Source organism: Hibiscus syriacus, unplaced genomic scaffold (assembly GCF_006381635.1).
Source record: "Hibiscus syriacus cultivar Baekdansim isolate YM2019G1 unplaced genomic scaffold, ASM638163v2 tig00110694_pilon, whole genome shotgun sequence".
Classification (NCBI taxonomy): Eukaryota; Viridiplantae; Streptophyta; class Magnoliopsida; order Malvales; family Malvaceae; genus Hibiscus; species Hibiscus syriacus.
The window spans coordinates 996,583-1,019,373 of record NW_024062828.1 but is presented as its reverse complement, the minus strand read 5'-3'; positions in this window follow the sequence as shown (position 1 = coordinate 1,019,373).

The window sequence follows — 22,791 nt, the reverse complement described above, 5'->3', positions numbered from 1 at the left end:
TGACATGGGAGCATGGAATGTCGTAGAAGAAGGATACATCAAGCCTCTCACTCATCCAAGATTGTGTAGTGAAGGAGAGACAAAAATGTTCCAGCTCAACTCTAAAGCCATCCATATCATATTTTGTGCTCTAGGACCAGATGAATACGTAAGAGTTTCATCTTGTACAATCGCCAAAGAAATATGGGATAAACTTCAAGTCACTCATGAAGGTACCGATGAGGTAAAGAAATCTAAAATTAGTATTCTAACACATAGCTATGAAAATTTCAGGATGAAACCAAATGAATATATCAAAGCTATGACGGATAGATTCTCAACGATTGTCAATGGTCTCAAATCATATGGAGAGATCATTTCAAATGAAAAGCTTATGAGGAAGTTAGTTTACTCCCTTCCAAAATTATGGCAATCAAAGAAGACGACAATCTTCGAGTCTAAGGACCTAACGTCCTTAACTCTTGAAAAGCTAATCAGTTCACTCGTCACTCATGAAATGATGATTGAAGATGAGGCGAACCTTGATAAGATTGAAGAGACACCAAAGGAGAAGGAGAAGAAGAAAAACATTGGAGTTGCTCTCAAATCCACAAAAGATGAGAGTGATTTGGATGAAGATGATGATGACGAGGAAATGACATTGTTTGCCAAACGGTTCATAAAAATGATGAGACCTTACCGAGGAAGAAAATTCAAACGAAATGAAGGCCTCAAAAATGAACCAAAGAGAAGGACCCAATTATTTGCTATGAATGCAAAAAGCCGGGGCATGTCAAATATGATTGCCCATAATTGAAGAGAAAGGGTCAATCAAAGAATAAGCAAAAGCTCATATGGCTACATGGAGCGATGAAGAAGGTTCCAATGAAGAGGAACAAGAAGTAGCAAACTTGTGCCTGATGGCATTCGGGGAAGATTCTAAGGTAACCTCTAACTCATCTGATTTTGATGATTTATCCTATGATGAGTTATTAGAGGAATATAATGGGTTGGCTTCGGATTATGAGAAATTGTTTTTAAAATATAAAAATGATATTTCAAAATTGAAAAATGAAAATAAACTCATATCCAAAACCAACAACGATCTTGAAAGTAAAATCAAATATTTGCAAATCAAACTAGAAGAGTTTGAAAAGAAAATTTGGATTTGCAAAATTTACTTTCAAAGGTCAATGATGATCATCAAAAGAAAATTGATGATCTTAAAGCTTCTTTTGATAAATTTGGAACAAAACATTTTGAAAATGGAGAAAACTCAAAATCCAACTTTGTTAGAAAAAGTTTTAAAAACTAAAATCACAGAGATCCCCAAAGAACCTCTAATGGAAAAATTGTTAGAAGTATATGTGTTCCTAAAGAGCTCATTACTACTAAAGATAAGGATATCCTACACAAATGGATACCTAAGGGGACTAGAATTTTGGAAACTAATGAATATGGACCCAAAAGAATTTGGGTACCAAAAATAAAAAATTAATCTATGTTTGTAGGAAAAGGAGCATTGCTACAAGGCACGGGAAACAAATCTAAATTCATGGTACCTTGATAGTGGATGCTTGAGACATGACCCGGGGAAATCGGTTCATAGAGCTTAACGCCAAAAATGAAGGAGAAGTGACTTTTGGTGATGATTCAAAAGGTCACATTGAAGGTATAGGTACAATTTATGCCTAGTTGCAAAGGATGAGCATGATAGTTGGTTATGGCATAGGAGACTAGGACATGCTAGCATGAGTGTTTTGCAACGGTTAGTTCAAGGAAAATTGGTTCGAGGGCTGCCTAAACTAAAATTTGATAATGATAAAATTTGTGATGCTTGTGCTAAAGGAAAACAAAAGCGAGTTTCTTTTAAATCCATTAATGATGTGTCAACTAGTAGAGTATAGATTACAATTGATCCATATAGATCTTTTGGGCCAACTAGGACTACTAGCTTGGGTGGAAAACAATATGCATTTGTCTTGGTAGATGACTTTTCTAGATATACTTGGGTTCTATTCTTAAGTACTAAAGATGAAGCATTAGAAAATTTCATCACATTTTTAAAAGTAATCCAAACGAAAAAGGTTACTCTATCACTAGTGTTAGAAGTATCATGGCACTGAATTTGAAAATCTTGGATTTAATGAGTTTTGTAATTCTAATGGTATTAGCCATAATTTTTCAGCACCTAGAACCCTCAACAAAATGGAGTTGTTGAGAGGAAAAATCAAACTTTAGAAGAAATGGCTAGACCATGCTTTGTGAAATAATTTGCCAAAATTTTTGGGCGGAAGCCACAAATACGTTGTTATGTTGTAAATCGAGTAATGATTAGGCCAATTTTAAAGAAACTCCATATGAAATTTTCAAAATTAAAAAGCCTAACATTAGCTATTTTCATCCTTTGGATGTAAATGTTTTGTTTAAACAACGGTAAAGAAAACCTTGACAAATTTGATGCTAAAAGTGATGAAGGAATTTTTCTGGGTTATTCCCTAAATTCTAAAGCTTATCTAGTATTTAATAAAAGAACTTTGGTTGTAGAAGAGTCTACACATTTTGTTTTTGATGATAATCTCCTTCCGAGGAAGGATTCTTGTTTGAATGATGATGTAGGTATTATAAATACAAATGACGTTAGACATGATGTTGGAGAATCCTCATCAAAGGAAGAAACGAAAGATGAGGAAACTCACGATCCTCTTGAGAATCTAACCATTAAAGAAAGGGAAGTATCTTATCCAAGAGAGTACAAATATGTCAAGGATGGTGAGATTATAGGTGATCCATCAAAAGGGGTAACAACTCGATCTTCTCTTAGAAATATTTGTAATTATGTTACATTTATTTCATGCATAGAGCCTAAGAATATTAAGAAACATTAAATTATGACATTGGATTATGGCTATGCAAGAAGAATTAAATCAATTTGAGAGAAGTAAAGTATGGACATTAGTTGAAAGGCCTAGTAATAAATCTACTGTAGGTACTAAATGGGTATTTAGGAATAAGCTTGATGAGAGTGGTAATAATGAGAAACAGGCTAGACTTGTTGATCAAGGGTATACTCAAGAAGGGCATAAACTATGATGAAACATACTCTCCCGTAGCTAGGATGGAAGAATTAGAATGTTATTAGCATTTGCATGTTTTCATGAATTAAACTATATCAAATGGATGTTAAAGTGCATTTTTAAATGGTTTATAAAAGAAGAAGTGTATGTGGAACAACCTCCAGGTTTTGAAGATTCAAAATTTCGGATCATGTTCTTAAATTGACAAAAGCACTTTATGGTTAAACAAGCTCCTAGATTGGTATGAAAGATTGTCAAATTTTTTAATTGAAAAGGGTTTTTCAAAAGGGAAGGTTGACACTACATTGTTTTTAAAGCATAAAGGTAAGATTTATTATTAGTTCAATCTATGTGATGATATATATTGGTTCTACTAATGATGTTCTTTGCCAAGAATTTTCTAAGCTGATGCAAAGCGAATTCGAAATGAGCATGATGGGGGAGATCTCATTTTTCTTGGGACTCCAAATCAAGCAAAGAAAAGATGGCATCTTCATCAATCAAGCTAAGTACGTCAAAGATATGCTCAAGAAGTTTGGACTGGAAAATGGCAAACCTCATGACACTCCAATGAGTTCTTCAACAAAGCTTGACTTAGATGAAGGAGGTAAATATGTAGATGTTAAATTATATAGGTCAATGATTGGATCTCTATTTTATCTAACTGCAAGTAGACCAGACATTATGTTTAGTGTTTGCTTATGTGCTAGATTTCAATCATGCCCTAAGGAATCACATTTACTAGCTGTTAAGAGAATCTTTAGATACCTTAAGGACACTCCTAGTTTAGGACTTTGGTATCCTAGAGACTCTAGCTTTAGCTTGCATGCCTTTTCTGATGCGGATTATGGAGGATGCAAATTAGATAGGAAAAGCACCTCCGATACTTGCCAATTCCTTGGAAATATGCCGATTTCTTGGTTTTCAAAGAAACAAAATTGTGTTGCATTATTTACCACTGAAGCCGAATACATTTTAGCTGGTAGTTGTTGTGCACAAGTTTTATGGATGAAATAACAACTTTTTGATTATAAAATTGAAGTAGGTACCATTCCTATCAAGTGTGACAATACTAGTGCTATTTTCTCACTAAAAATCCCATCCAACACTCTAGAACTAAGCACATTGAAATAAGACATCACTTCATTAGAGACCATGTCACTAAGGAAGATGTAGTTCTAGAATTTGTTGATACTTTGCATCAATTAGCAGATATCTTTACAAAACCTTTAGACAAGGAACGTTTTTGGACACTTAGGAGAGAATTAGGTTTAACTGACCTATCTTCACTTAGTGCTTAAAATAATTTTAGAACTTTTAAGACTAAATGAAAAATTCTTATAATAGTAATTTCTAATTACATTCATTGCTATCAGTTAGGGGGAGTTTATGATTCTTGATAAAAAAAATTAACTTTATGTTCAAATGTAGTTTAAGGATTAATTTGATTGATTGAACATAATTAATTTTTAATATATGAGTTGCCAATACCACTAGAGAATATTAATTTAGCATTTTGAGTGTTTAAAATACAGATTTTTGAATTATAGGGCAGAGGGAATCGACACCCCCTTGAAGGGGAACCGATTCCCCCTTTGAAGGGGAACCGATTCCCCCAGGGGAATCGATACCCTCTGAGGGTTCTGGTTATATCACGCCCAGAACTCTTTCTTTGCCTCAAACTCTTTTCTCTCCTTCTTCACGCCGTTCCCCTCTCTACTCTCTCCCTATCTCCATTTTTGCCTCAAATCAACGATTTTAATCAGAATTCTCTTCAAATATCATCTCCTAAACATGCTAGCATCATTAAAATCGTGCAAACAACATCAAAATCCACTCAATCTCATCTTTCAAGGTAAATTTTTCTAAAATCTATATTTCATTGATTTTGAACATAGGACTAGTTTTAATTAGTTCTAGATAGAAATAGTGATCGAGCATTGATTGTTTAGTGATTAGAAACTTGATTTTACAACTAATTTCATCAAAAACACAAGAATTTTCCAAAATTCTTTGAAATTTTCGAAAAAAAAATTATTTTTCAAATTATTGTGTTTTGATTGAATTATGTTGTTGTTATGAAAACTATACATATATTGATTTTCAAAACCTTATTTTTCAATATTTTTCAAAAACTTTGCCCATTAGGATTGGTTTAGAGAACCTTGAAATATTGAGGACTCAATTGAGTTTTGGGATTGATTGAATTGCATACATGTGTTTTCTCAATTGCAGGTTATCTATTCTATTCCAATTTCCTAAACCATGTCCAATCCTAAACGTGCTAGGTCATCATCTAGTCGCTCAAACCGTCAATCCAACCCACCTCCAAATTCTCCACCTATTCCTAAAATTCCTATTCCTAATCCTATTGATCCTAATATGACTATCCAAAACTCGTGTTTCAATCATCTTGGTCTTAAAATCATCGTTTTTGGTATTATCAATATTTTGACTCTTACAAAATTAGAGAAGAACATATCCCTTCTCGTCAAGCTATGATATATATCGATTTTAGATATCTTCCTCTTTTACAAGAGTGGAAATTTGATAAACTTTGTGACCTTGAACCTATAATTTACCATCAACTTGTTCGCATATTCTATTATAATGCCGTTTGTATTAAAAACTGAGCTCAAACCAAAACCATAGCAGTTCGTTCCCATCTACTAGGAAAATTCATCCATCTTGACTCGGCTTACATAGTTAATGAATTAGGATTAGATAATGATGGTATATCAAATGAAAAACAGCTTTTAGGTTCTTGTTATAAAAGAAGGGATAGTACGAGTGTCTTAGATCTTCATGATCGTTTTCTTCATCTAATGATTTCTTGGTGGTTTCGACCATCCAGAGGTCGTTACTCTACTCTTTTTGCTTTAGATCTTTGGTGGTTACATTGTTTCCAAAATAGTATTAAAATAAATCTTCTGAGATTATTTTTGCTGAAATCGTTGAAACCGTAAACTTAGTGCCAAATAAGAAACTTTGTTCATCTCTAGTTTATGGTTGAATTTAAGTAATCTATTTTCTAAAGCCGGGCTTAGAGTAGGTCTAGATGCCGTCTTTCCTCTCAAGAAACAAATTAATCTTCTTTCCTTAACGAGAGCGGGATGGATAAAGAATAAGGACACCGGTGAATGGGTTCGATCTTCTGAAGATACTCCGAGAGCTAGTTCTTCACGAGCTCCTCCAGTAGATGACGACGATCCCGAACTTGAGCAATTAATGCAAGATATTGACGAAGTCGACGATGAGCCAGAACAACACGAGGAACAAGCTCAGCAAGAATATCATGTGCCTCCATATTTTCAATCATTCATAGAGACATTTGATTTCCGTTATGCATCATTGGATTCTCGCTTCACTTCCATAGAATCTCACTTCTCGACTATGGAAGCTCAACAATTGGAAATTATCTGGGAGATGTGTGCAAACAATGAGGCAACCAATGCTCGTATTAATGAACTCACTCATGAAATATCAGCTATGCGGGCTCATTTCCCACCTCCCGATCCTCCTACAGATGCTTGAACTTTAATCTTTGCTTTGCTTGTTTGGATTGAACTTGGATATTTGCATTATTGTTAAAACATTTTGAATGCTTTTGGATTGTTTATTTTTGATTGTTCGAACTTATGTTTAATACATTTGATTTGGATTTCGTGTTTATTTTGCATCTTTAGACATATATGACCAATTATCCATTACATGTTTATGAATATTGTTTATAAACTAATGGCTAACCTCTCTTTTGATTGTGTTCTTAGCAGTTTAAGCTATATATAATTTTAATCAATTGGCTAAATGATTTCAAAACCTTGTTTAAAATCTTTTACGAGTCTTTTTGATTTAACAAAAAGGGGGAGATAAAAGCGTTTTTGAGGAGTAGTGTTAAAGTAAGAGGGAGTAGTATTTTTGAAAATCAAAATTCATTTTGAAATTAGAAAATCTTAAAATGTTTTGTTATATCAAAAAGGGGAGATTGTTGAAAACATTTTGATGTTTCGATATAACAAATTAAATTAAAAGAATTTTTATTTTGGAAATGATTTTTCTAAGCATATTTGATATATTAAATCGAATATCAAAATATTACTCAAAGTATTTCAAAGTTCATTTTAAATCCTTACTCAAGTGTAAAATTAAGTTTTAATCTTAAAATAATTTCAAAACGATTTTACAAAATATTTTGAACCATTTCAAATCCAAAAATTCCAGATTGCTCAGAGGGAACCGATTCCCCCCAAGGGGGTACCGATTCCCCCTAAATGGTTTGGCTCCGAGAATTACAGTATGCTCGGAGGGAACCAATTCCCCCCAGGGGTATCGATTCCCCCTACTGTTCAACGGTCGAAATATTTAAATTTTACACTTAGGGAACCGATTCCCCATGAGGGGTACCGATTCCCCCCATGCTCCAAGCTGTTTTATTAAATGATTTCACACTTAAACGGCTCTATTATCTCCACTAATCATCCCCAACGTTCAGAAGTGATTCAAGGTGTATTTAAGCAAGCTTAGAAGCCATTGATCAATAACAAGAAACATCAAGCAACTAGAATCAAGAGAGAATAAAAGAGAAAGCATCAAACCTCAAGTTTAAGCATTTCAAGCCTATTTTTCATTCAATATTCATTTTGCTTTCAAGAACACTTATTGTGCTCAATCGTATTTATTCTTGAGTATTCTTCCTTTGTTCTAGAATTGTGCAAACATATTTGCCTTGTGAGGTTTTTCTTGTAAGTTTGCAAATTTGTAATATTCTCTTTGAGAAAAGAGTGTTCTTAAGAATTGAGGTATATTCTTGAGGGAGTTGTAAGGTTATCTCTTTGGCCTCAAAGGAAAAAACAAATTAGTGAATTTGTTGGAAAATCCTTAGTGTGGATAGCTAAGGTAGTGGACGTAGACTTTGGTTGATAAAGTCGAACCACTCTAAATCGCTGTGTAATTACTTTCAATTTTCTGCAAAAGCTTCCACCAAAATTTTAATTGCCAATTCACCCCCTCTTGGCCGATTCCGTCAATCGATTAACTCAACAAAGTGTTAGACAGACAAACAATGAGTGTCCGTTAAAGATTCAGGAGTTTATGTTAATGATGAATTTTATGTGATTATCATTAACTAGTTTTAGATCATTTTTATCATGAGTTGGTTGTCTTTGTATTAAGGTTGGATTAATTTAGAAAAATGCAGAGAAATTAAAATTTTAATGATTGATGAAAAAGTGAAATCATCAATAAGTTATATCAACAATGATTACGATTAAGATGATGTAAAAAGGATGCATAGCTTTTCTAGCTAAGGTGATAGATACTCAAGTATCTGAAGTAAGATAATATGATATTTCCATAACTTGGGAATCTGATAAGTTTTTTTTTAGATTTATTATTATGGGTTACCTCCAAATTGAGAGGTGTAATTTAATATTGATGGTTATCAAGGTATTAATTAAGAAAATAAAGAACAAATTGCAAGAACTGCTAGATCGAGAATTATTTAGACCGAGTATTATATATTGGGATAAACCAGTATTGTTTATAAAAAAAAAGATATATGCGATTATGCATAAATTATCGATAGTTAAATAGAGTAACTATCAAGAAAAAATATCAACTTCCGAGGATTGATGACTTGTTTGATCAGCTTAAAAGGAGCAACAATGTTTTCTAAAATTGATATTCGAATGGGATATCGCCAGTTAAATTTTAAAGAGGAAGATGTTCCAAAGATAATTTTCAGGAAACGGTATAGACACTACGAGTTTGTAGTAATGCTGTTTGGTTTGAAAAATACTCTGGAAGCATTTATGGATTTGATGAATCAAGTATTTCAATTTTGCTTGGATTAATTTGAGGTGGTTAGTATTGATGACATTCTGGTATACTCGAATACAAAGATAAAACATGATGTTCATCTTCAGATTGTGTTTGGAATACTTAAGGATACAAAGTTATATGCCAAAATGTCAAAGTGTGAGTTTTGGCTATCAGAAGTTGCTTTTCTTTGTTATGTTGTCTTGACAGAAGGTATATAAAAATAGATTTCAAGCAATATTGGACTGAAAACCTTTAAAGAGTGTTCATAGGTCTGAAGTTTTTGGGACTTACTGGTTATTATCGAAGGTTTATGAAAAACTTTTCGATGATTACTTCTCTTTTGACCAAGCTCTTGAGAAAGAATGTTTCATTTGCTTGGACTGAGAAATGTCAAGAGAGTTTTAAAGCTTTAAAGAATATTTTAATAGAATCACCAGTGTTGCTACAACCAGAATCAGACAAAGAGTATGTGGTGTATAGTGATACATCTCATAATGGTTTGGGTTGTGTACTTATGCAAGAAGGTAAGGTGGGTAGCCTATGTTTATTGAAAATTAAATATGCATGAGAGGAATTATCCTACTCACGATCTTGAGTTAGCAGCAATTGTTTTTCTCTAAAGATTTGACGTCATGGTGAGAGATGCCAAATCTACACGATCATAAGAGTTTGAAATATTTGTTGACTCAAAAAAGCTCAATTTGAGACAACAAAGATGGATAGAACTTTTAAAGGACTATGATTTGATCATTGATTTTCATATAGGCAAGACAAATGTGTAGCAAATGCACTTAGTCGAAAATTTTATAGCTTTGTGAGCTATGGATGTGTGACTATTGTTGAAAGAAAATGGCGCACTATTAGATGAATTAAAAGTAAAACCGATGTTTTTTATATCGGATAATAGAGCTACAAAAGAAAGATAGTAGATTCTTGGAAAACATTTCACTTGTGGAAAAAATGAAATGAGACTAAAGACTTTGAAATCAACTCTGATAGGTGACTCTTTTATCGAGGAGAATTTGTATTCCACATAATGATGAATTAATGAAAGATATTCTTTCTCAGGCACATTATTGTCCACTGACTATGCATACAAGTGGGAACAAAATGTATCAGGATGTAAAGAGTCATTTTGGTGGCCAGATATGAAAAGAAACATTACTAAGTTTGTTGTTACATGTTTGACATGTCAACAAGTAAAAGCTGAGCATAAAGTGCTTTCATAATTGTTACAACTAATTTCTATTCCAGAGTGGAAGTGGTAAAATAGTCACTATGGATATTGTTACAGGGTTACGTTAGACATCAAATAAAAAGGATTTCATTTGGGTGATAGTGATCGGTTAATTAAATCGACACATTTCATTTCGATGCAAATGGACTATGCATTGGATAAATATACATAGTTATATATCAAAGAGATAGTTCAGCTACATGTAATACTAATATCAATTATATCAGATAGGTATCCAAGGTTCACTTTAAGATTATGGAAATATTTTCATAAAGTCTTGGGTACTTGATTTAAATTTCAGTACGAACTTTCATCCACAGACGGATGGTAAGTAAAAAAGTATTATTCAAATATTAGAAAATATGTTGAGTGCATGTGTGATTGATTCCAAGGAATCATGGGAAAAGAAAAGTATTTGCTTTTAGTAGAATTTTCCTATAATAACAGTTATCAATTGAGTAACAATATGGTTCCATATGAAGTTTTATATGGGAGAAAATACCGAACACCATTGAATGGGTTTAAGTTAAAAGATAGAAATCTTGTTGGTCCAGATTTATTGAAAGAGGTTTATGATAAAGTACAGATAATTCAAGAAACTCTCAAGATGATATTTAATCGGCAAAAGTCTTATGCAGACTTCAAGTGAAAAGAGATTGAATTTTATGAAGGTGATAAAGTATTTCTCAAGGTATCATCTTGGAAAAATATTTTGCGCCCAAAATGCAAAGGAAAAATAATTCTAAGATTTATTGGACCTTATGAGGTATTAAAAAAGTTGGACTGATGGCTTATCAGTTAGCATTAACTACAGAGGTAATTGAGATCCAGAGTTGAACAAAGTACACAATATTTTTCATGTGTCGATGCTTGGAAAGTATCGACTAGAGCTTTTATATGTCATTTCAATAAAGGAAATTGGGATTTAAATAGATTTGATTTATGAAGAATAATCCATTTGGATCTTAGCTCGAGAAATCAAAGAACTGCATAACAAGACGATTTCTCTAGTCAAAGTGAATTAGAAAAATCATAATGTTGAGGATGTTATAAGGGAAAAAGGAATTTAGTGATGATTGAAAGACTATTGAATTATTCTTATCTTTAGAGAAAGATGAGAGTTTTTAAAAAAATCCCTATTTTGGTGGGATTCATTTTGGATAAACTTCTTTATAAAAAGGGAGTTAGTGTTTTCTTCTAAAGTTTTAAAATTCGAGGACGAATTTTCTTAAGAGGGGAGAATTTAATACCCCAAAAATTTAGACAATGACCAAAATGAAAGTTTTGAAAGTTTGTTGGTCAAAGTAGAAAAATTGGGAAATATTTTAGGGAATTAAGTGATAATTTCCTAAAAGGAATTTTATTCCATAAATAGATGGTTTACTCTTGAGAGTGGGGTTTTATAGAGATCATAATTTTGGATTTGGAATTTTAGTAAAGAAAATTTAGAAAGGGTTAAAGCCGATAAGGAATTGGAAATTCGGATCGAATTGGAATGTTACAAAAATTTGAAGGATGTTATAAAATGTTTGGAAATATTATTTTAATCTTTTAGATCAGAGAAATGTGGTTTGAAATTGTGTAATTTTTTAGATTTATCGAAACAGTGGAATTTAGTGACTAAAACGCAATTTTTGGAAATTCAAGGGGAAATTAGGAAATAAAAGTCAAAATAATTCATGTTTGACTTTGTAATATGATAATGATCAGATGGCTTGGTTTTATGGTAAATATGGAGATTCATTAATGGCAAAAATGGAAATTCCTTTTGGATTGAATAAAATATTGACATCATAATATATAATGCCATGTGATAGATTTAATTATCATAAAATATCAATCATGGAAGAGTATTTCCAGCTTCTTCCTCCAAGGGCCGGCAGTTTCAAGAAAGAAAGGTAACATTTTAGTTTCAATTTTGAAGCTATTTATTGAGAATTAGACTCAGTCTAGTTAGGAAAAATATTATACTTTCAATTCTCTACATTTTGACATGAATATTACTAGGGTTCATGTTCAATTTCATCTTGAGTTGATGAAGGGGATGTTGATTATTGTGTTTTATGGGTTTTGAAGAGTTGAGTGATTTTAAAGAATTGGTTGTAAGAAATGATGAAGAACCTAAGAATGAAGTTAAAGAAAATAGTTTGGATTTTTAATCTGGCAGTAGGTTCTAAAATTCACTAGAAATTATATAAAAATAATTTCGAGGTTATTTTTTTATATATTTGTGTTCATATATCGATCTAGTTTGTTTAAAACAAACGTGGATCAATTTCAAGGTGTATAAAAAATATATGAATTTTTAACCAATGAAAGGTCAGAAAAATCGGACAGCAGATTCTGCAAAATAGATTCTGTTGGTCAATTTTAAAAATTCACCATAAATTGTACAGAATAAATTAGAAGGAGTTATTTATATGGATAGATTCATATTCAAGTATAGTTTTCAATGGAAGAAACGGAATTGAATTCCAGTGTGTATATCAATACAAAATACTGATTCTTTAAAGGTAGTGTGAGTGGTCTGAATCTGGAAAATTGATGAATTGTTGGGAGTGTTTATTGTAATTATGCCTTTGTATGGGTACTTGGTTAATAATACTTTCAATACTAGATTTTTGGTATTAAGAATCTAAGTGATAAAATGGTGAAGAACCATTTTGAGTAAATTGGAAAAGTGGGTTCCAATGTTAAAAGAATTAATAAGTACTGAATTATTTGGTGGAAATGAGTTTGAAGTATGTTATGTAATTATTTTGGGATATGTTTATGTTAGTTCAATACTAACATATATATCATTATGCATTTGTGATTTATACAGATTAATTGATTTGTGATTGAAGTAAATCAAATATAAAAGGGCTTATTGTGGATAATAGTGAGCACATATATTTGAAAAAATTATAAAGTGTCAAGGTGAGTGCAATACATGCATGGAATTATACATGGATGTTTTATACATCATAGGGAAGACTTGAGATAAGTCGACCTTGTTTATATCAGCATGATATATGTCATTTTTATAACTTTGACATGACATTGAAATGTCATGGTATGAAATCAAAATGCATTTATCATGAAAAATGTGATATTTTACCATGAATGTTTTCGGGTATGAACTGCCCAATGTTAAATATTGATGATATACTTTGCCATGGTTGGATCGAATAAAATAGACTATATGCCCAAAGTAAGTCTTTGAGGGACAGGTATAGTTGGCATGCCATAGAGTATAGCAGTTGCAGGTTTATATTAGCACTATAGTGTGTAAGGACACTATGTGCAGGTTTATGTCCGGATTAGCACTATAGCGTTAGCTTAGTGTAGGTGGTGGGCACGACTTATGTGTATTGTCCGGATTAACACTATGGCGTAAGCTTAGTGTAGGTTTAGCACTACGGTGCAGGTATTTTACTCGAATACCCAGGGTCCTCAAGGTTTAATATTGGGCTATGGGCTATGGTTTATGGTTTATTTCTTAATAAATGGTAAGCATGCAAATAAGCTTACGAGCTTATGGAATAATGACAAGTATATTGGTAAAATAAGCTTACGAGCTTATGGGATAAATGGTAAGAGATTTTATCATATTTTGATCATGGAAAAATATTGGATATGTTGGTAATATGATTTTATGGCATTTTGAAATTTACATTAAAAATCATGCATGAATTGTATTGCACTGTTATTGTTTTAATTGCCTCACTAAGTTTATACTTAGCGTGTGATGATTTTCACGCGTAGGTAAAAAGTCAGTAATAGAATAAAGAGTTTAAAGCGTTATCAAAGATCGAGAAGTATATTTCAATATCAGTAAGACATCCTAAGTTGTAATGTTAGTTTTTTTAGTGACATTTAATTATAAATGTTTTATTTGTTTTGTTAAACAAAATGGAATTTATATGTATTTTCGGAAGTTACTGTAGCATGAACAGTAACCACCAATTAGAGATTTTCTAGAATGATTTTGGGGTACCGATTCCCCCACTGTTCATCGCCACTATACACTGTTCATTGTTCACGGGTAATGTTCACTATTCATAAAAAAATCTTTTGAATTAAATTTTTTATAACGTAATATAAATTATATGATATGATATTTTTATAATATCAATTAGCAATTAAGAAATTAAAATTCTAAATTGAGTTTTGAAATGAAAATGGTTTTTGATAATTCGGTGACAACTATAATCTGTATAGGTATAATTATACGGGTTATGGGTGTTACATTGTGCACAGGTTAAGCCTTACTGGTGTACAGGTGGTGTACGGTTCGGGTGAACCTACACTTTCTGGTGATTGGATGGGGGTAGTGTGCATATTACTAAAATGTATTTGATAAATTGTTCTTTTTATATGAATTATTTTGATATGTATGTTTTTATACACTGTATGGAGCACACTGGGCTTTTTAGCTCATTCTGTAAATTTTACCATTTTCAGATAACAACAGACAGTAAGTTAGCAGATTTGGCATCAGGGGAGATCAACTACTTTTATTTTGTACGAACGTATTTCTTTATATGTTTTCCAGTTATATTTGGTGACATGTATTTTGTTATCGTTTTGGATATATTTGTATTATTGATATTTTGTTCCGTATTATCTCCAATGTTTTTATAAGTTGGTTTAAATATAAAAAGAACCTCTAAATGGGATATGTGACCACTTAGGTTTGGGTCTAACTTATAGACCGGTCTAGGGGGTTACAATATATAAAACATATCTCCCGAAAAACCACTCCTTAAGGACCACATACATATTCTAATGGACCAAATAGGTGTACCGAAGTACCACATATATGTTCCAAAGAATTACATATATGTCCTGAAGGACCACGTAGAACCCTCGACTCTTGGCAAGCCAACTATACCCCTAGCTCTCATAGCACATAACATGGGCATTATTATTTATGTTTATCACACATTCACATATTCATATCACATAAGCATATAAACTCATTGCTTCTTACACATATATCAAGTAATACTCACATGGAGTCTCATATCTTCTTATCATATATCTTGTATCACATGTTCTTGTATTCATATAACATATAATCACAAAGATTCCTTTCACATATCTCTTGATCATTTAATCACATAACGTCATATCACATAGCTCATAGTCATATGGCTTACCTCATAGTCATGTTTTCATATATTTACTTAGTCACATAGCTCATTCACATATACATGTTCTCATATAGTTCATATACTTTCTCACACAATCACATAATTCAATTTATATCATTTAACATAAGTTATCATACCAACTTGCATTCACATAACTCATTTAACATACTTAGTATATCATGTAACTCATGCAATAATGTGTGACACTTACACTCATATTCTTAAGTTCTAATACGGAAAATAGACTGATCACAAGTATTATTTCCATCAAACATCATATATTAACTAGAATGCACTCACTTGGCCGCACTAGTCAATGCTAACCTCTTATCTCTTTCTCTATGACTATTACTTGATCAACTTGTCCGGACTTTGCTCTCGATCATTATCTTGAAATGGAGCTTAGGGAAAAGAAAGAAGAAGAAGAAGAAATTCCAGATTTTTCTTTTTTTCCTCTTAACTCCACGTGTATAACTCCCTTATAAAGGCAAAATTAAAATCTTTCATATCAAATAACCATTATACTCTTTCTACTTTCAAACTTTGTTATTAACTCCAACACCAAATATCTCCGATTAAGTCCTTAAACTTTTAATCTTTTCTAAAATTAATCACTAAGTTTCAAAAACTTTCACTTTGGTCACTAACCCAACTTTTGGGATGTTACAGTGTAGGTTCCCTAGAACCATACACCTACCTGTACACCCGATAAGGGCCTTATACATATAGCATAAGGACCTGCGGTAAGGACTTACCCTGTGCTCTAAGCAGAGGAGCCTACGGTAAGGTCTTGCAAGTCATAGACTAGGCCTGATATACTTCCTCCAATAATACCCCCAATGACAGTAATAAACATGTATGTATTCGAGTGAAAATGGCATTTTAATCCATTAAAACATGAAAATATTACATACTCAGAAATCAGATACATAAATATAGTAACTAGAGATCTTATCATAAATATACATTAAATCAGATATCAGATAAACAATATTTAGAAAATCAGGTACCATGTAATAAAATATTTAGTATCATCAGAAATCTAAAACAATTCAGATAAATAGTTTAAAACAGTAATGTAACACCATCAGGAAACACACCTGTATCGGTATGAGTAGTCTGATAACGAAACCTACAATCGAGTCTGTCGATCACGACCAGTGGTAATTATGGATCCTATGAATTAGAAAATTTATATTAGATTCCTAATATGAATAGTTATAACATCTATTTAAACAATTTACGGGAACTTACGAGTAATTCTCGAAGAATGTAGATTGAGCAGATCTGACGAACGAGAAGAACCAGATCTAATCAACCCTCAGTCGGTAAAAACTCAAGCACCTTCATAAAAATATATTTATGAATTAATTCCATATTCAAACCACAAGTAAATAAGGAAAAATATTAAAAAATACTAAGCATTTTGGGTTATCGGACTCGATTCAGGGCTATCGAATAAGAATTTGGCAAAACGGATCAATAAATCGGATTTAGGACATCGAAAAATGTCAAGTTGGAGGTTTTTTTGAAAAAGTAAACGGTAGTCATCGGTTGGTTAACGATCAACAATCATTCAAAGGTCAACGGTTGACCAGTTCGGATCGGTTCATATCAATCGAGTAGACGGGTTAGGCTGAACAGGTGGGTCAGATCAGGTCGACCAGTTTCTAGAAGCCCACCAGGCAGTGGACATTCTCTATGCACAGCAGCGGCGCGTAGGGGTGCATGCGGGGCCTTCGGGGGTCAAAAAAATTATGGACAAATTCTTATATACATTTTAAGGGGTTTTGAAACACTTACCAAGTTCGGTTCCCAGCGGTGAAGGGCGAAGAGCTCGATTTTACAACGTTGAAAACTTGATTTTCCTCACCACTCACACACCGATAACAATGGAAACAAGATGGACACTGGTGGACACGAGACGACGCAAGGAACATGATGGCGTGGGAGGTGTCAAAAATGAAACAATAGTTGGTGACGAAACGTCGATTAAAGATTTCACACTAAAAGAGGAAATGTTGAAGAGAGAGAGGAGAAGGGTTTAAACTTTCTAGAAATGGAAAGTTTATGTTTTTAGGGTTTTTAAACCCACATTTAGGAAAAATGGTATAATTACACTATAAGTCCTCTAGTTTTAATTACTTTATTAATTTGGATCCAAATTTAATCAAAATTTCACTATAGTCCCTAATTTTAATTAAAATTTCAATTTAGTCCTTGAAATAAATTTTAAGAAAATTTTAGGCCCTAATTTAGGTCATGACAACTCTACCATTAAAAGAAATTTGATCCTCGAAATTTACCTGATGGAAATAGATGAGGAAACTGAGCTTCCATCGACTCCAATGTCTCCTAAGTAGCATATGAGGGGCCACAGTTACTCCATTGAAATTTGACAATTGGAATACGCCTATTATGATGAACTCTCTCATCCCGATATAAAATCTGAACAGGCTCCTCCTCATAGGACAAATCAAGTTTCAATTATACCTCCTCAACTTGAACGATGTGACCTGGATTTAGACGATATCGCCTCAACATGGATACATGAAAAACATAATGAATGTGACTGAGCTAGGGAGGCAACTCAAGCTAATAAGCAACAAGTTTGACTTTCTTCAAAATACGATACGACTCAATAAATATCGGACTCAACTTACTCTTACGTCCAAATCTCAACACCTTCTTCTATGGAGATATCTTCAGAAAAACTTGATCCCTAACCTCAAACTCAATATCTTTTCATCGATGATCTGTATATGATTTATGCATATCAAACGCCACTCTCAGGTGATCACAGATTAATTTAACAGTATCCTTAGTCTCTCAAACTAAATCTAGACCCAAAGTCTTTCTATTATACAACTCTATCCAACATATAGGAATACGACATCGACGTCCATACAGAGCCTCATACAGTGCCATGTGAATACTTGTCTGGTAACTGTTATTGTAAGCAAACTTGGATAAGGGCAAGAAATATTCCCAACTACCATGGAAGTCAATCACACAACCCCGTAACATATCCTCCAACACCTGAATCACTCGCTCAGACCGACCACCAGTCTGCAGGTGGAAAACTGTACTGAAATTCAAACAGTACCCAGAGCCTCGTACAAAGCCTTTTAGAACCTATAAGTGAATCTCAGATCTTGGTCAGAGATGATGGACAACGGAAAACCGTGGAGTTTAACGATTTCAGAGATATATAATCTAGCCAACTTGTTCAGAGAATAATTAACCCAAATAGGGATAAAGTGAGTTAACTTGGTAAGTTAATCCATAATCACCCAAACATAATTATTTTTGGAAGAAGTCAGAGGAAGATCGATAACAAATTCCATCATAAAATGTTCTCACTTCCACTCAGGAATCTTAATAGAATGCAATAATCCAGATAGATGCTGACACTCTGCCTTAACCTGCTGATAAGTCAGATACCTTACAAAAAAATTTTGAAATATCATTCTTCATGCCAATCCAATAGTAACGCTACTTGATATTTTTGTATAATTTGTCCCCGCTAGGATGCATAGCATAAGGACTACTATAAGCCTCCTAAATAATAACTCGTTCAACTTATTATCCTTGGGGACATAGTAATGACAATGAAAGTGCAAAATACTATCCTGATCGAAAGTATACTCTGAACTCGTTCCCTACTCAACCTGCTCAATAATGGGAAGTAAGGAGCTATCAAGGAATTGTTTGGCCTTAATCTCCTCAGCCAAAGTTGGTTTAACATGTAACTCTACTAACAGACTATCGTCATCAAATAAACTCAAATTGGAAAATTAGGCTCTCAGTTCGGATATCACCTTACGACTTAAGGTGTCGGCCACCACATTGGCCTTACCCGGATGATACTCTATCTCACAATCATAATCCTTCAGAAGCTCCAACCAACGACGTTGTCTCAAATTCAACTATTTCTGAGTAAGTAGATACTTAAACTTTTATGATTGAATAGATATAACACTTTTCTCTGTAGAGATAGTGTCTCCAGATCTTCAAAACAAAGACCATGGCAGCTAACTCCAGATTATAAGTGGGATAATTATGCTCATGCAGTTTTAACTAACGTGACGCATAAGCGACAACCTTCCTAACTTGTATCAAAACACATCCTAATCTAGAGTAAGAAGCATCACTGTAGACAGAAAAATCCTTCCCAGACTCAGGCTGAATCAATATTTGAGTTAGAAGAATCTTCAGTTTCTCAAAGCTAGCTTATTGATCCTTAGACTAGACAAATGGAACATTTTTCCTTAATAGTTTTGTCAGATAAACTACAATAATGGAGAACATCTCGATAAAACGAAGGTAATAACCAGCTAATCCCAAGAAACTACGGATCTCTAAGACGTGATTGGGTTACTTCTAGTTCAGAATAGCCTCTACTTTACTCGGATCACCCAGATACCATCAACAGAAATGACATGCCCTAGAAAAGTCACTTCGCTGAGCCATAACTCATACATGCACAACTTGGCTTAAAACTTGTGTTCCCTCAGAGTTTGTAGAAAAATCCTTTAGTGTTTCTGCTTCAGTTCAAGAATACACCAGTATGTTATCAATGAACACAAGCACAAATTGGTCTAAATTAGGTCTAAATACTCTATTCATCAGATCCATAAAAGTAGCAGGGGAATTAGTTAACACGAATAGCATCATTAAAAGTCACAATACCCATATCGAGTACAGAAAGTAGTCTTTGAGACATCAAAATCTTTCACTTTGAGTTGGTAATAACTAAACCTCAAGTCTATTTTTGAGAAGATAAAAGCCCCCCAAAAATGGTCAAATAAATCATCGATCATAGGCAGAGGATATTGTTTTTAATCGTAAGCTTATTTAATTTTCTATAATCAGTACATAGTCTCAAATTCTTATATTTCTTCTTGATAAAGAGAATTGGGGTACCCCACGGTGAAACACTGGGTCAAATAAATCCCCTATCCAATAACTCATGAGTTAGAATTTCAATTATTTAGTCTCTCTTGGGGCCATACGGTAAGGAGCCATCGAAACTAGGGTGGAACTGGAATAGAATTTAGTCTCAAACTCAACTTCTCTATCCGGTGATAATCTAGGCAACTCTTCAGGGAAAACATAAGGAAATTCCTTAACGGTCCGGATGCCTTCAATGTTAAATCAAGAACTCCTAGTATCCAGAATATAAGCTAGAAATACCTCAAAACCCTTCCTGATTATCCTTCATCTACCAAAGCAGACATAACATTCGTCAGGAATCCACGACGTTCCCTAATCATCACAATATTCCAATTATCAGAAGTCTTCAAAATAACACTCTTAGTCTCATAATTGAAATAAACTAAATGCTTGTTCAACCAATCCATTCCAAGAATCAAGTCAAACTTCTCCAAAGGTAACTTCATCAGGTCAGCCAGAAAGATCTCCCCAGATCTTTATAGGACACCCTCTAAAAATATGATCTAACTCTATGAACTGACCTACGAGATCTGAAATGTCACCGAACTCTCAGTATTCTCAACCAAAATATTAAGACCCTATAAATAGAATACAACACATAGGAGTAGGTAGCTCCATTATCAAATAATTCAAAGAAAGAACTGAATGAATAGTAATAGTACCTGTAGTCATATTAGGCTCATCCCAGTCCTATCGACATCTAATAGTGTAAATCAACCCAGGCTGTATGGCATCAGATCTATATGGACCCTACTCTAAGAAGCTTAGCCTCTACTATCCAATCTCGATGCTCTCTTGAGTACGACCCCTTACTGGATTCTGAATTGTACTCTAAGTATGAGCGGGAGTACGAACTGGAGTCTGGACTATAGGAGCTGGCTCTGGACAATCCCTTAAGAGATGGTCACCGAAACCACATCTAAAATAGGTATCCAACTTCTTCCTACATTCACCAAAATAATGTCTCCCACAATGCTCACATGACGAAAAGGCTGTAACCTAGAAGAACCACATTGACTAGAAGTGTCACAGCTGACTAACCTGACACCACATGTCTGGTACTCGCACCACCTCTCTAAAAAGATTTATCTTTGCCTCTCTTGCTGGGGTGTGCAGAACAGTCAACAGAACCAGAAGGCCTCCTAAATCGATCTCGATAATGGTTTCTATCTCTTTTTCACTCCATACCCACTCGCTCTATCTCCTCAGTGGTCTTGGCTATCTCAACCAAGGCATCAAAGTTCAACTATAGGTGGGTAGCAACTCGACTCCTGATCTCATATCTGATTCCATTATTGAATCTCAAGCATCGATCCAACTCAGTGACAACAAGTCCAGTAGCATAGCATCTCAAACTGATAAACTCAATCTCATAATCCATAACAAACATATCACTCTGCTCCAAATTCTAAAACTCATGGCGTCGCTCCTGCAGGTATCTCTCTCTAAGTCGATACTTCGAAAACGTACCTTGAAAATATCCTAAGTCAACTAAATCCCCGGAATACTACTGGAAATCGATTTCCACCATCTAAAAATCTCTTTCTTCAGCATAGCTAGGCCCCCCTTTAACTTCTTCTTAGGAATCATATCTATATCATTCATAATCCTCTATGTATTCTCCAACCAATAATCAGCGTCATTCGAAGGTCCACCAGTAATGCCTCTAACAAAACTACTCCAGCTACTAAAGACTTTAAAATCTCAACCGCAGACATATTAGTAGGGACTCTAGCAGTTCTCCAAAACATACGAAAGATAGTTATATTAATGGCATCCTCATCCAAATAACATACACCCATCCCAACGTGCTCCTTAAGGTATATAAAAACATAAAGATAAAATACTTCAGCAAAAAAATAGTTCATCAAACATGCTTTAAAAATATGAACACTACCTCAATCCGATCACCAGAATGTGTAGGTTCCCAAGAACCATACACCCACCTGTACACTTGGTAAGGGCCTTATACATATATCATAAGTATATGCGGTAAGAACTTACCCTGTGCAAAAAAGTAGAGGAGCCTGCGGTATGGTCTTACAAGTCATAGACTAGGCTTGATATACTTCCTCCAATAATACGCCCAATAACAATAATAAACATATATGTATTTGAGTGAAAATATTAGTTTAATCCATTAAAACATGAAAATACTCCATACTTATAAATCAGATACATAAATACAGTAACCATAGATCATATCAGAAATATACAGTAAATTAGATATTAGATAAACAATATGAATTGATCAACGACAATATTATCAGAAATAATACGCCCAAGTATCGTGTCGCAAAAATATATAGTATTATCAGAAATCTAAAATAGTTCATATAAATATTTTAAAACAACTATGTAACACCCTCAGGAAACACACGTGTATCGGTCTGAGTAGTCTGATAAGGAAACCTATTGTCGAGTCTGTCGATCATGATCAACGACAGTACTAGATCCTATGAATTGAAAATTTTATATCAAATTCCTAATATGAATAATAATAACCTCTATTTAAACAATTTGTGGCAACTTACGAGTAACTCTTGAAGAATATGGATTGAGTGAATCTGACATATAAGAAGCA